The sequence below is a fragment of the Pieris napi genome, chromosome 1, assembly GCF_905475465.1.
Source record: "Pieris napi chromosome 1, ilPieNapi1.2, whole genome shotgun sequence".
Classification (NCBI taxonomy): Eukaryota; Metazoa; Arthropoda; class Insecta; order Lepidoptera; family Pieridae; genus Pieris; species Pieris napi.
The window spans coordinates 6,282,010-6,295,810 of record NC_062234.1 but is presented as its reverse complement, the minus strand read 5'-3'; positions in this window follow the sequence as shown (position 1 = coordinate 6,295,810).

Here is a 13,801-nt window from a genome sequence, read left to right as displayed (position 1 = left end):
TGTGTCAGGGACTGCGCCTGATTTGTGTTCTTTCAGGTTTGCACCCATAACACTCTCAAAAGAGCTCCAGCACTAAGGCTGTGTCAGGGACTGCGCCTGATTTGTGTTCTTTCAGGTTGGCACCCATAACACTCTCAAAAGAGCTCCAGCACTAAGGCTGTGTCAGGGACTGCGCCTGATTTGTGTTCTTTCAGGTTGGCACCCATAACACTCTCAAAAGAGCTACAGCACTATGGCTGACGGGGCTTCCCCTGATTTATGTTATTTCAACATATCTTTCAGGTAGGCACCCGTAACACACTCTCAAAAGAGCTCCAGCACTAAGGCTGACGGGGCTTCCCCTGATTTATGTTATTTCAACATATCTTTCAGGTAGGCACCCGTAACACACTCTCAAAAGAGCTCCAGCACTAAGGCTGACGGGACTGCGCCTGATTTATGTTATTTCAACATATCTTTCAGGCCAGAACCCGTAACACTCTCAAAAGAGATCCAGCACTAAGTCTGACGGGGCTTCCCCTGATTTATGTTATTTCAACATATCTTTCAGGTAGGCACCCGTAACACACTCTCAAAAGAGCTCCAGCACTAAGGCTGTGTCAGGGACTGCGCCTGATTTGTGTTCTTTCAGGTCAGCATCCATAACACTCTTAAAAGAGCTCCAGCACTAAGGCTGTGTCAGGGACTGCGCCTGATTTGTGTTCTTTCAGGTCAGCACCCATAACACTCTCAAAAGAGCTCCAGCACTAATGCTGAGTCAGGTTTGCGCCTGATTTGTGTTCTTTCAGGTCAGCATCCATAACACTCTCAAAAGAGCTCCAGCACTAAGGCTGTGTCAGGGACTGCGCCTGATTTGTGTTCTTTCAGGTTGGCACCCATAACACTCTCAAAAGAGCTACAGCACTATGGCTGACGGGGCTTCCCCTGATTTATGTTATTTCAACATATCTTTCAGGTAGGCACCCGTAACACACTCTCAAAAGAGCTCCAGCACTAAGGCTGACGGGGCTTCCCCTGATTTATGTTATTTCAACATATCTTTCAGGTAGGCACCCGTAACACACTCTCAAAAGAGCTCCAGCACTAAGGCTGACGGGGCTTCCCCTGATTTATGTTATTTCAACATATCTTTCAGGTAGGCACCCGTAACACACTCTCAAAAGAGCTCCAGCACTAAGGCTGACGGGACTGCGCCTGATTTATGTTATTTCAACATATCTTTCAGGCCAGAACCCGTAACACTCTCAAAAGAGCTCCAGCACTAAGGCTGACGGGGCTTCCCCTGATTTATGTTATTTCAACATATCTATCAGGTAGGCACCCATAACACTCTCAAAAGAGCTCTAGCACTAAGGCTGTGTCAGGGACTGCGCCTGATTTGTGTTCTTTCAGGATGGCACCCATAACACTCTCAAAAGAGCTCCAGCACTAAGGCTGTGGCAGGGACTGCGCCTGATTTGTGTTCTTTCAGGTCAGCATCCATAACACTCTTAAAAGAGCTCCAGCACTAAGGCTGTGTCAGGGACTGCGCCTGATTTGTGTTCTTTCAGGTCAGCATCCATAACACTCTTAAAAGAGCTCCAGCACTAAGGCTGTGTCAGGGACTGCGCCTGATTTATGTTCTTTCAGGTCAGTATCCATAACACTCTTAAAAGAGCTCCAGCACTAAGGCTGTGTCAGGGACTGCGCCTGATTTGTGTTCTTTCAGGTTTGCACCCATAACACTCTCAAAAGAGCTCCAGCACTAAGGCTGTGTCAGGGACTGCGCCTGATTTGTGTTCTTTCAGGTTGGCACCCATAACACTCTCAAAAGAGCTCCAGCACTAAGGCTGTGTCAGGGACTGCGCCTGATTTGTGTTCTTTCAGGTTGGCACCCATAACACTCTCAAAAGAGCTACAGCACTATGGCTGACGGGGCTTCCCCTGATTTATGTTATTTCAACATATCTTTCAGGTAGGCACCCGTAACACACTCTCAAAAGAGCTCCAGCACTAAGGCTGACGGGGCTTCCCCTGATTTATGTTATTTCAACATATCTTTCAGGTAGGCACCCGTAACACACTCTCAAAAGAGCTCCAGCACTAAGGCTGACGGGACTGCGCCTGATTTATGTTATTTCAACATATCTTTCAGGCCAGAACCCGTAACACTCTCAAAAGAGATCCAGCACTAAGTCTGACGGGGCTTCCCCTGATTTATGTTATTTCAACATATCTTTCAGGTAGGCACCCATAACACACTCTCAAAAGAGCTCCAGCACTAAGGCTGTGTCAGGGACTGCGCCTGATTTGTGTTCTTTCAGGTCAGCATCCATAACACTCTTAAAAGAGCTCCAGCACTAAGGCTGTGTCAGGGACTGCGCCTGATTTGTGTTCTTTCAGGTCAGCACCCATAACACTCTCAAAAGAGCTCCAGCACTAATGCTGAGTCAGGTTTGCGCCTGATTTGTGTTCTTTCAGGTCAGCATCCATAACACTCTCAAAAGAGCTCCAGCACTAAGGCTGTGTCAGGGACTGCGCCTGATGTGTTCTTTCAGGTTTGCACCCATAACACTCTCAAAAGAGCTCCAGCACTAAGGCTGTGTCAGGGACTGCGCCTGATTTGTGTTCTTTCAGGTTTGCACCCATAACACTCTCAAAGAGCTCCAGCACTAAGGCTGACGGGGCTTCGCCTGATTTATGTTATTACAACATATCTTTCAGTAAGGCACCCGTAACACACTCTCAAAAGAGCTCCAGCACTAAGGCTGACGGGGCTTCCCCTGATTTATGTTATTTCAACATATCTTTCAGGTAATCACCCGTAACACACTCGCAAAAGAGCTCCAGCACTAAGGCTGACGGGGCTTCCCCTGATTTATGTTATTTCAACATATCTTTCAGGTAGGCACCCGTAACACACTCTCAAAAGAGCTCCAGCACTAAGGCTGACGGGACTGCGCCTGATTTATGTTATTTCAACATATCTTTCAGGCCAGAACCCGTAACACTCTCAAAAGAGCTCCAGCACTAAGGCTGACGGGACTGCGCCTGATTTATGTTATTTCAACATATCTTTCAGGTAGGCACCCGTAACACACTCTCAAAAGAGCTCCAGCACTAAGGCTGTGTCAGGGACTGCGCCTGATTTGTGTTCTTTCAACACATCTTTCAGGTCAGCATCCATAACACTCTTAAAAGAGCTCCAGCACTAAGGCTGTGTCAGGGACTGCGCCTGATTTGTGTTCTTTCAGGTCAGCATCCATAACACTCTCAAAAGAGCTCCAGCACTAAGGCTGTGTCAGGGACTGCGCCTGATTTGTGTTCTTTCAACACATCTTACAGGTTTGCACCCATAACACTCTCAAAAGAGCTCCAGCACTAAGGCTGTGTCAGGGACTGCGCCTGATTTGTGGTCTTTCAGGTCAGCATCCATAACACTCTTAAAAGAGCTCCAGCACTAAGGCTGTGTCAGGGACTGCGCCTGATTTGTGGTCTTTCAGGTCAGCATCCATAACACTCTCAAAAGAGCTCCAGCACTAAGGCTGTGTCAGGGACTGCGCCTGATTTGTGTTCTTTCAACACATCTTACAGGTTTGCACCCATAACACTCTCAAAAGAGCTCCAGCACTAATGCTGTGTCAGGTTTGCGCCTGATTTGTGTTCTTTCAGGTCAGCATCCATAACACTCTCAAAAGAGCTCCAGCACTAAGGCTGTGTCAGGGACTGCGCCTGATGTGTTCTTTCAGGTTTGCACCCATAACACTCTCAAAAGAGCTCCAGCACTAAGGCTGTGTCAGGGACTGCGCCTGATTTGTGTTCTTTCAGGTTGGCACCCATAACACTCTCAAAAGAGCTCCAGCACTAAGGCTGTGTCAGGGACTGCGCCTGATTTGTGTTCTTTCAGGTTGGCACCCATAACACTCTCAAAAGAGCTACAGCACTATGGCTGACGGGGCTTCCCCTGATTTATGTTATTTCAACATATCTTTCAGGTAGGCACCCGTAACACACTCTCAAAAGAGCTCCAGCACTAAGGCTGACGGGGCTTCCCCTGATTTATGTTATTTCAACATATCTTTCAGGTCAGCATCCATAACACTCTTAAAAGAGCTCCAGCACTAAGGCTGTGTCAGGGACTGCGCCTGATTTGTGTTCTTTCAACACATCTTTCAGGTTTGCACCCATAACACTCTCAAAAGAGCTCCAGCACTAAGGCTGTGTCAGGGACTGCGCCTGATTTGTGTTCTTTCAACACATCTTTCAGGTTTGCACCCATTACACTCTCAAAAGAGCTCCAGCACTAAGGCTGTGTCAGGGACTGCGCCTGATTTGTGGTCTTTCAGGTCAGCATCCATAACACTCTTAAAAGAGCTCCAGCACTAAGGCTGTGTCAGGGACTGCGCCTGATTTGTGTTCTTTCAGGTTTGCACCCATAACACTCTCAAAAGAGCTCCAGCACTAAGGCTGTGTCAGGGTCTGCGCCTGATTTGTGTTCTTTCAGGTCAGCACCCATAACACTCTCAAAAGAGCTCCAGCACTAATGCTGAGTCAGGTTTGCGCCTGATTTGTGTTCTTTCAGGTCAGCATCCATAACACTCTCAAAAGAGCTCCAGCACTAAGGCTGTGTCAGGGACTGCGCCTGATGTGTTCTTTCAGGTTTGCACCCATAACACTCTCAAAAGAGCTCCAGCACTAAGGCTGTGTCAGGGACTGCGCCTGATTTGTGTTCTTTCAGGTTTGCACCCATAACACTCTCAAAGAGCTCCAGCACTAAGGCTGACGGGGCTTCGCCTGATTTATGTTATTACAACATATCTTTCAGTAAGGCACCCGTAACACACTCTCAAAAGAGCTCCAGCACTAAGGCTGACGGGGCTTCCCCTGATTTATGTTATTTCAACATATCTTTCAGGTAATCACCCGTAACACACTCGCAAAAGAGCTCCAGCACTAAGGCTGACGGGGCTTCCCCTGATTTATGTTATTTCAACATATCTTTCAGGTAGGCACCCGTAACACACTCTCAAAAGAGCTCCAGCACTAAGGCTGTGTCAGGGACTGCGCCTGATTTGTGGTCTTTCAGGTCAGCATCCATAACACTCTTAAAAGAGCTCCAGCACTAAGGCTGTGTCAGGGTCTGCGCCTGATTTGTGTTCTTTCAGGTCAGCATCCATAACACTCTTAAAAGAGCTCCAGCACTAAGGCTGTGTCAGGGACTGCGCCTGATTTGTGTTCTTTCAACACATCTTTCAGGTTTGCACCCATAACACTCTCAAAAGAGCTCCAGCACTAAGGCTGTGTCAGGGACTGCGCCTGATTTGTGGTCTTTCAGGTCAGCATCCATAACACTCTTAAAAGAGCTCCAGCACTAAGGCTGTGTCAGGGACTGCGCCTGATTTGTGTTCTTTCAACACATCTTTCAGGTTTGCACCCATAACACTCTCAAAAGAGCTCCAGCACTAAGGCTGTGTCAGGGACTGCGCCTGATTTGTGGTCTTTCAGGTCAGCATCCATAACACTCTTAAAAGAGCTCCAGCACTAAGGCTGTGTCAGGAACTGCGCCTGATTTGTGTTCTTTCAACACATCTTTCAGGTTTGCACCAATAACACTCTCAAAAGAGCTCCAGCACTAAGGCTGTGTCAGGGACTGCGCCTGATTTGTGGTCTTTCAGGTCAGCATCCATAACACTCTTAAAAGAGCTCCAGCACTAAGGCTGTGTCAGGGACTGCGCCTGATTTGTGTTCTTTCAGGTCAGCACCCATAACACTCTCAAAAGAGCTCCAGCACTAAGGCTGTGTCAGGGACTGCGCCTGATTTGTGTTCTTTCAGGTTTGCACCCATAACACTCTCAAAAGAGCTCCAGCACTAAGGCTGTGTCAGGGACTGCGCCTGATTTGTGGTCTTTCAGGTCAGCATCCATAACACTCTTAAAAGAGCTCCAGCACTAATGCTGTGTCAGGATTGCGCCTGATTTGTGTTCTTTCAGGTCAGCATCCATAACACTCTCAAAAGAGCTCCAGCACTAAGGCTGTGTCAGGGACTGCGCCTGATGTGTTCTTTCAGGTTTGCACCCATAACACTCTCAAAAGAGCTCCAGCACTAAGGCTGTGTCAGGGACTGCGCCTGATTTGTGTTCTTTCAGGTTTGCACCCAAAACACTCTCAAAAGAGCTCCAGCACTAAGGCTGTGTCAGGGACTGCGCCTGATTTGTGGTCTTTCAGGTCAGCATCCATAACACTCTTAAAAGAGCTCCAGCACTAAGGCTGTGTCAGGGTCTGCGCCTGATTTGTGTTCTTTCAGGTCAGCATCCATAACACTCTTAAAAGAGCTCCAGCACTAAGGCTGTGTCAGGGACTGCGCCTGATTTGTGTTCTTTCAACACATCTTTCAGGTTTGCACCCATAACACTCTCAAAAGAGCTCCAGCACTAAGGCTGTGTCAGGGACTGCGCCTGATTTGTGGTCTTTCAGGTCAGCATCCATAACACTCTTAAAAGAGCTCCAGCACTAAGGCTGTGTCAGGGACTGCGCCTGATTTGTGTTCTTTCAACACATCTTTCAGGTTTGCACCCATAACACTCTCAAAAGAGCTCCAGCACTAAGGCTGTGTCAGGGACTGCGCCTGATTTGTGTTCTTTCAACACATCTTTCAGGTTTGCACCCATAACACTCTCAAAAGAGCTCCAGCACTAAGGCTGTGTCAGGGACTGCGCCGGATTTGTGGTCTTTCAGGTCAGCATCCATAACACTCTTAAAAGAGCTCCAGCACTAAGGCTGTGTCAGGGACTGCGCCTGATTTGTGTTCTTTCAGGTTTGCACCCATAACACTCTCAAAAGAGCTCCAGCACTAAGGCTGTGTCAGGGTCTGCGCCTGATTTGTGTTCTTTCAGGTCAGCATCCATAACACTCTTAAAAGAGCTCCAGCACTAAGGCTGTGTCAGGGACTGCGCCTGATTTGTGTTCTTTCAACACATCTTTCAGGTTTGCACCCATAACACTCTCAAAAGAGCTCCAGCACTAAGGCTGTGTCAGGGACTGCGCCTGATTTGTGGTCTTTCAGGTCAGCATCCATAACACTCTTAAAAGAGCTCCAGCACTAAGGCTGTGTCAGGGACTGCGCCTGATTTGTGTTCTTTCAACACATCTTTCAGGTTTGCACCCATAACACTCTCAAAAGAGCTCCAGCACTAAGGCTGTGTCAGGGACTGCGCCTGATTTGTGGTTTTTCAGGTCAGCATCCATAACACTCTTAAAAGAGCTCCAGCACTAAGGCTGTGTCAGGGACTGCGCCTGATTTGTGTTCTTTCAACACATCTTTCAGGTTTGCACCCATAACACTCTCAAAAGAGCTCCAGCACTAAGGCTGTGTCAGGGACTGCGCCTGATTTGTGGTCTTTCAGGTCAGCATCCATAACACTCTTAAAAGAGCTCCAGCACTAAGGCTGTGTCAGGGACTGCGCCTGATTTGTGTTCTTTCAGGTTTGCACCCATAACACTCTCAAAAGAGCTCCAGCACTAAGGCTGTGTCAGGGACTGCGCCTGATTTGTGGTCTTTCAGGTCAGCATCCATAACACTCTTAAAAGAGCTCCAGCACTAAGGCTGTGTCAGGGTCTGCGCCTGATTTGTGTTCTTTCAGGTCAGCATCCATAACACTCTTAAAAGAGCTCCAGCACTAAGGCTGTGTCAGGGACTGCGCCTGATTTGTGTTCTTTCAACACATCTTTCAGGTTTGCACCCATAACACTCTCAAAAGAGCTCCAGCACTAAGGCTGTGTCAGGGACTGCGCCTGATTTGTGGTCTTTCAGGTCAGCATCCATAACACTCTTAAAAGAGCTCCAGCACTAAGGCTGTGTCAGGGACTGCGCCTGATTTGTGTTCTTTCAACACATCTTTCAGGTAGGCACCCGTAACACACTCTCAAAAGAGCTCCAGCACTAAGGCTGACGGGACTGCGCCTGATTTATGTTATTTCAACATATCTTTCAGGCCAGAACCCGTAACACTCTCAAAAGAGCTCCAGCACTAAGGCTGACGGGACTGCGCCTGATTTATGTTATTTCAACATATCTTTCAGGTAGGCACCCGTAACACACTCTCAAAAGAGCTCCAGCACTAAGGCTGTGTCAGGGACTGCGCCTGATTTGTGTTCTTTCAGGTCAGCATCCATAACACTCTTAAAAGAGCTCCAGCACTAAGGCTGTGTCAGGGACTGCGCCTGATTTGTGTTCTTTCAGGTCAGCACCCATAACACTCTCAAAAGAGCTCCAGCACTAATGCTGTGTCAGGATTGCGCCTGATTTGTGTTCTTTCAGGTCAGCATCCATAACACTCTCAAAAGAGCTCCAGCACTAAGGCTGTGTCAGGGACTGCGCCTGATGTGTTCTTTCAGGTCAGCACCCATAACACTCTCAAAAGAGCTCCAGCACTAATGCTGTGTCAGGGACTGCGCCTGATTTGTGGTCTTTCAGGTCAGCATCCATAACACTCTTAAAAGAGCTCCAGCACTAAGGCTGTGTCAGGGTCTGCGCCTGATTTGTGTTCTTTCAGGTCAGCATCCATAACACTCTTAAAAGAGCTCCAGCACTAAGGCTGTGTCAGGGACTGCGCCTGATTTGTGTTCTTTCAGGTTTGCACCCATAACACTCTCAAAAGAGCTCCAGCACTAAGGCTGTGTCAGGGACTGCGCCTGATTTGTGGTCTTTCAGGTCAGCATCCATAACACTCTTAAAAGAGCTCCAGCACTAAGGCTGTGTCAGGGTCTGCGCCTGATTTGTGTTCTTTCAGGTCAGCATCCATAACACTCTTAAAAGAGCTCCAGCACTAAGGCTGTGTCAGGGACTGCGCCTGATTTGTGTTCTTTCAACACATCTTTCAGGTTTGCACCCATAACACTCTCAAAAGAGCTCCAGCACTAAGGCTGTGTCAGGGACTGCGCCTGATTTGTGGTCTTTCAGGTCAGCATCCATAACACTCTTAAAAGAGCTCCAGCACTAAGGCTGTGTCAGGGACTGCGCCTGATTTGTGTTCTTTCAACACATCTTTCAGGTTTGCACCCATAACACTCTCAAAAGAGCTCCAGCACTAAGGCTGTGTCAGGGACTGCGCCTGATTTGTGGTCTTTCAGGTCAGCATCCATAACACTCTTAAAAGAGCTCCAGCACTAAGGCTGTGTCAGGGACTGCGCCTGATTTGTGTTCTTTCAGGTTTGCACCCATAACACTCTCAAAAGAGCTCCAGCACTAAGGCTGTGTCAGGGACTGCGCCTGATTTGTGTTCTTTCAGGTCAGCATCCATAACACTCTTAAAAGAGCTCCAGCACTAAGGCTGTGTCAAAGACTGCGCCTAATTTGTGTTCTTTCAACACATCTTTCAGGTTTGCACCCATAACACTCTCAAAAGAGCTCCAGCACTAAGGCTGTGTCAGGGACTGCGCCTGATTTGTGGTCTTTCAGGTCAGCATCCATAACACTCTTAAAAGAGCTCCAGCACTAAGGCTGTGTCAGGGACTGCGCCTGATTTGTGTTCTTTCAACACATCTTTCAGGTTTGCACCCATAACACTCTCAAAAGAGCTCCAGCACTAAGGCTGTGTCAGGGACTGCGCCTGATTTGTGATCTTTCAGGTCAGCATCCATAACACTCTTAAAAGAGCTCCAGCACTAAGGCTGTGTCAGGGACTGCGCCTGATTTGTGTTCTTTCAGGTTTGCACCCATAACACTCTCAAAAGAGCTCCAGCACTAAGGCTGTGTCAGGGACTGCGCCTGATTTGTGTTCTTTCAGGTTTGCACCCATAACACTCTCAAAAGAGCTCCAGCACTAAGGCTGTGTCAGGGACTGCGCCTGATTTGTGGTCTTTCAGGTCAGCATCCATAACACTCTTAAAAGAGCTCCAGCACTAATGCTGTGTCAGGATTGCGCCTGATTTGTGTTCTTTCAGGTCAGCATCCATAACACTCTTAAAAGAGCTCCAGCACTAAGGCTGTGTCAGGGACTGCGCCTGATTTGTGTTCTTTCAACACATCTTTCAGGTTTGCACCCATAACACTCTCAAAAGAGCTCCAGCACTAAGGCTGTGTCAGGGACTGCGCCTGATTTGTGTTCTTTCAGGTTTGCACCCATAACACTCTCAAAAGAGCTCCAGCACTAAGGCTGTGTCAGGGACTGCGCCTGATTTGTGGTCTTTCAGGTCAGCATCCATAACACTCTTAAAAGAGCTCCAGCACTAAGGCTGTGTCAGGGTCTGCGCCTGATTTGTGTTCTTTCAGGTCAGCATCCATAACACTCTTAAAAGAGCTCCAGCACTAAGGCTGTGTCAGGGACTGCGCCTGATTTGTGTTCTTTCAACACATCTTTCAGGTTTGCACCCATAACACTCTCAATAGAGCTCCAGCACTAAGGCTGTGTCAGGGGCTGCGCCGGATTTGTGGTCTTTCAGGTCAGCATCCATAACACTCTTAAAAGAGCTCCAGCACTAAGGCTGTGTCAGGGACTGCGCCTGATTTGTGTTCTTTCAGGTTTGCACCCATAACACTCTCAAAAGAGCTCCAGCACTAAGGCTGTGTCAGGGTCTGCGCCTGATTTGTGTTCTTTCAGGTCAGCATCCATAACACTCTTAAAAGAGCTCCAGCACTAAGGCTGTGTCAGGGACTGCGCCTGATTTGTGTTCTTTCAACACCTCTTTCAGGTTTGCACCCATAACACTCTCAAAAGAGCTCCAGCACTAAGGCTGTGTCAGGGACTGCGCCTGATTTGTGGTCTTTCAGGTCAGCATCCATAACACTCTTAAAAGAGCTCCAGCACTAAGGCTGTGTCAGGGACTGCGCCTGATTTGTGTTCTTTCAGGTTTGCACCCATAACACTCTCAAAAGAGCTCCAGCACTAAGGCTGTGTCAGGGACTGCGCCTGATTTGTGGTCTTTCAGGTCAGCATCCATAACACTCTTAAAAGAGCTCCAGCACTAAGGCTGTGTCAGGGACTGCGCCTGATTTGTGTTCTTTCAACACATCTTTCAGGTTTGCACCCATAACACTCTCAAAAGAGCTCCAGCACTAAGGCTGTGTCAGGGACTGCGCCTGATTTGTGGTCTTTCAGGTCAGCATCCATAACACTCTTAAAAGAGCTCCAGCACTAAGGCTGTGTCAGGGACTGCGCCTGATTTGTGTTCTTTCAACACATCTTTCAGGTTTGCACCCATAACACTCTCAAAAGAGCTCCAGCACTAAGGCTGTGTCAGGGACTGCGCCTGATTTGTGGTCTTTCAGGTCAGCATCCATAACACTCTTAAAAGAGCTCCAGCACTAAGGCTGTGTCAGGGACTGCGCCTGATTTGTGTTATTTCAACACCTCTTTCAGGTTTGCACCCATAACACTCTCAAAAGAGCTCCAGCACTAAGGCTGTGTCAGGGACTGCGCCTGATTTGTGGTCTTTCAGGTCAGCATCCATAACACTCTTAAAAGAGCTCCAGCACTAAGGCTGTGTCAGGGACTGCGCCTGATTTGTGTTCTTTCAGGTTTGCACCCATAACACTCTCAAAAGAGCTCCAGCACTAAGGCTGTGTCAGGGTCTGCGCCTGATTTGTGTTCTTTCAGGTCAGCATCCATAACACTCTTAAAAGAGCTCCAGCACTAAGGCTGTGTCAGGGACTGCGCCTGATTTGTGTTCTTTCAACACATCTTTCAGGTTTGCACCCATAACACTCTCAAAAGAGCTCCAGCACTAAGGCTGTGTCAGGGACTGCGCCTGATTTGTGGTCTTTCAGGTCAGCATCCATAACACTCTTAAAAGAGCTCCAGCACTAAGGCTGTGTCAGGGACTGCGCCTGATTTGTGTTCTTTCAACACATCTTTCAGGTTTGCACCCATAACACTCTCAAAAGAGCTCCAGCACTAAGGCTGTGTCAGGGACTGCGCCTGATTTGTGATCTTTCAGGTCAGCATCCATAACACTCTTAAAAGAGCTCCAGCACTAAGGCTGTGTCAGGGACTGCGCCTGATTTGTGTTCTTTCAGGTTTGCACCCATAACACTCTCAAAAGAGCTCCAGCACTAAGGCTGTGTCAGGGACTGCGCCTGATTTGTGTTCTTTCAGGTTTGCACCCATAACACTCTCAAAAGAGCTCCAGCACTAAGGCTGTGTCAGGGACTGCGCCTGATTTGTGGTCTTTCAGGTCAGCATCCATAACACTCTTAAAAGAGCTCCAGCACTAAGGCTGTGTCAGGGTCTGCGCCTGATTTGTGTTCTTTCAGGTCAGCATCCATAACACTCTTAAAAGAGCTCCAGCACTAAGGCTGTGTCAGGGACTGCGCCTGATTTGTGGTCTTTCAGGTCAGCATCCATAACACTCTTAAAAGAGCTCCAGCACTAAGGCTGTGTCAGGGGCTGCGCCGGATTTGTGGTCTTTCAGGTCAGCATCCATAACACTCTTAAAAGAGCTCCAGCACTAAGGCTGTGTCAGGGACTGCGCCTGATTTGTGTTCTTTCAGGTTTGCACCCATAACACTCTCAAAAGAGCTCCAGCACTAAGGCTGTGTCAGGGTCTGCGCCTGATTTGTGTTCTTTCAGGTCAGCATCCATAACACTCTTAAAAGAGCTCCAGCACTAAGGCTGTGTCAGGGACTGCGCCTGTTTTGTGTTCTTTCAACACCTCTTTCAGGTTTGCACCCATAACACTCTCAAAAGAGCTCCAGCACTAAGGCTGTGTCAGGGACTGCGCCTGATTTGTGGTCTTTCAGGTCAGCATCCATAACACTCTTAAAAGAGCTCCAGCACTAAGGCTGTGTCAGGGACTGCGCCTGATTTGTGTTCTTTTAGGTTTGCACCCATAACACTCTCAAAAGAGCTCCAGCACTAAGGCTGTGTCAGGGACTGCGCCTGATTTGTGGTCTTTCAGGTCAGCATCCATAACACTCTTAAAAGAGCTCCAGCACTAAGGCTGTGTCAGGGACTGCGCCTGATTTGTGTTCTTTCAACACATCTTTCAGGTTTGCACCCATAACACTCTCAAAAGAGCTCCAGCACTAAGGCTGTGTCAGGGACTGCGCCTGATTTGTGGTCTTTCAGGTCAGCATCCATAACACTCTTAAAAGAGCTCCAGCACTAAGGCTGTGTCAGGGACTGCGCCTGATTTGTGTTCTTTCAACACATCTTTCAGGTTTGCACCCATAACACTCTCAAAAGAGCTCCAGCACTAAGGCTGTGTCAGGGACTGCGCCTGATTTGTGGTCTTTCAGGTCAGCATCCATAACACTCTTAAAAGAGCTCCAGCACTAAGGCTGTGTCAGGGACTGCGCCTGATTTGTGTTCTTTCAGGTTTGCACCCATAACACTCTCAAAAGAGCTCCAGCACTAAGGCTGTGTCAGGGACTGCGCCTGATTTGTGGTCTTTCAGGTCAGCATCCATAACACTCTTAAAAGAGCTCCAGCACTAAGGCTGTGTCAGGGTCTGCGCCTGATTTGTGTTCTTTCAGGTCAGCATCCATAACACTCTTAAAAGAGCTCCAGCACTAAGGCTGTGTCAGGGACTGCGCCTGATTTGTGTTCTTTCAACACATCTTTCAGGTTTGCACCCATAACACTCTCAAAAGAGCTCCAGCACTAAGGCTGTGTCAGGGACTGCGCCTGATTTGTGGTCTTTCAGGTCAGCATCCATAACACTCTTAAAAGAGCTCCAGCACTAAGGCTGTGTCAGGGACTGCGCCTGATTTGTGTTCTTTCAACACATCTTTCAGGTTTGCACCCATAACACTCTCAAAAGAGCTCCAGCACTAAGGCTGTGTCAGGGACTGCGCCTGATTTGTGGTCTTTCAGGTCAGCATCCA